Raw genomic sequence first — 2,064 nt, forward strand, 5'->3', positions numbered from 1 at the left:
TACGTATGTGTCTTTTTAAGTGACTATTCTCAATGAATGCCTTGCCACAAATACCACAATTATATGGTTTTTCTCCAGTATGAGTACGTTTGTGCTTAGTCAGGTCACTAATTCCAGAGAATGATTTACCACAGATAAGACAGTGAAATGGCTTTTCCACTGAATGAATATGTTTGTGCGTAGTTAAGTTAGAGACATCAGAGAATGATTTACCACAGATATCACAGTGATATGGTCGCTCACCTGTGTGAATACGTTTGTGTTTAATTAAGTCATAGTGTTGAGAGAATGATTTACCACAGGTAACACAGTGAAATGGTTTCTCACCTGTATGAACACGAATGTGTCTAATCAAGTTACTACTTGTAGGGAATAATTTACCACAGATTTCACAACTGTGTTGTGATTTTCCCAATTCTTTTGCCATTTCTCTGAGGGATACAAACAGACCCAACCATTGAAGTTTCTCACTGTATTAAATTTTTCCCTTATCCTTCTTCTCTCACCAAAGCATGTAATTTCCTTCTTGTTGTTGTTGTTATAATTTATTCCTTAGAAATATTCCAACTGCTATCAACTGTGATTTTATTGATATCTAAAATTCTGTAAACTTCTTTGCAGTTATATTCAAGTTTAATTAGAATGCAAAAACACCAGATAATGAGATGCAGAAATGGTGCTATGAATCTCCGCTCAGAGCAAATATTTCACAGTAATTCAACCATCGATTTATAACAGTTGGGTTATTATATTTGTTTTATAAAACATTTTCCTTTAGTTTTTCAAACAATGATAAATAATCCAGATGTATCCAATGTGCAAAAGCTGTTCTGTGCCAAAGCGATCCGTTAATCTGAAATAATGAAGAAACAGTATTAGATATAGAAGAGAGATCAAAACGGTAATGTTACAACATATCTATATTAACAAAAGACGTCATATAACATTGGGTGAAATCTAAACATTTGTAAACTACAACTACACCTTCACATTGTGTAACACACACACATATCTATATAAATCGCAGTGTCTTCAGAGTTCATCTGGCTCTGATTTCCAGTACTGTAATTAACAACTAAAGTTGTCTTGAGTGTGTCATTCCATCTGTCCTTTGGTGAAACTTAGTCTACTTAGGAACATTCTGCTCAACATGGCTCACTGTAGCGTAGTGTTGTGTGCTCTGGAGTAAAGCAATCTGAATTAGATATGACCAGAGAAGCTAAAGAGAGGGGATGACAGCACGGAAGGCCACAGTCCCCCGGGACCCACGAAGGGTAAAGCTGAAAACCTGGTTATACTCAGAGACAGGAAGGGCGGAACCGAATACTCAATACACGGAATAAGTATTCCCGGATTTCTGGAAGCCAGATAAGAAATCCGGCACGTACGATGGATAGGTGTGTATATCTTACCTGTTATGCTATACAAATCGATATTTAGTGTGAAAATATATTTATTCACACCAAATCTCCGTGAAAACACACAAAATACGTTATAATCTTCCTACCGATTGAAACAGAATCTAGCGGAAATGAAAGTACACTGTGTCATGTGACTAAAGTAAATCAACCGCTCTCTAGTAAATAAAACCAAAAATGCTAACATAAAGGCAAAAACAGAAATATTTCGATGCAGATCACCATGGTTACTGTAGTTAATGTCTTGCTACGATAAACAAATCTTCATTATTGTCAGGAGCGGCCTTGATGATTATCCAAAAGATATATTTATACTTAATTGTGGTTAACATTGCTTTTAGACGGCGAGGTGGCAGGATTGTTAGCGCGCTGGACGGAATGCTTCGTGGTATTTCGCCCGTTCTAAGTTCAAATTCCGTCGAGGTCGATTCCGCCTTTCATCCTTTTAGGGTCGATGAAATAAGTACAAAATCTAACGATTTGATACCCTCAGGATTTTCACTGAGAAAAAAAAAAAAAAACTTTGATTTTTTGCGTGGAATGAATTAAATACCCTGATCTCATAATATGCCGCAAATCCCTTATTTTGGTTCGGGAAAAGGAGGGCCACCCCCACGGTCCTGGATTCATTGGAATTTTTTTTTTT

At 36.6% G+C, this 2,064-nt stretch overlaps 1 protein-coding gene across 3 annotated transcripts in view; it reads right to left on the reverse strand.

Moving 5' to 3' along the window:
* Nucleotides 1-2,058, reverse strand: part of LOC106868518 (zinc finger protein 271) — an 18,784-nt gene extending 16,726 nt beyond the window's left edge. For all 3 annotated transcript variants that reach the window (XR_008266979.1, XR_008266978.1, XR_008266976.1), the window contains exons 1-2: nt 1,413-2,058; nt 328-853 (exon numbers count right to left, since the gene is read on the reverse strand). The gene's annotated coding sequence lies outside the window, so the exon portion shown is untranslated. The remainder of the gene's footprint in view (nt 1-327; nt 854-1,412) is intronic.
* Between the last annotated feature and the right edge of the window lie 6 nt (nt 2,059-2,064).

Source organism: Octopus bimaculoides, chromosome 28 (assembly GCF_001194135.2).
Source record: "Octopus bimaculoides isolate UCB-OBI-ISO-001 chromosome 28, ASM119413v2, whole genome shotgun sequence".
Classification (NCBI taxonomy): Eukaryota; Metazoa; Mollusca; class Cephalopoda; order Octopoda; family Octopodidae; genus Octopus; species Octopus bimaculoides.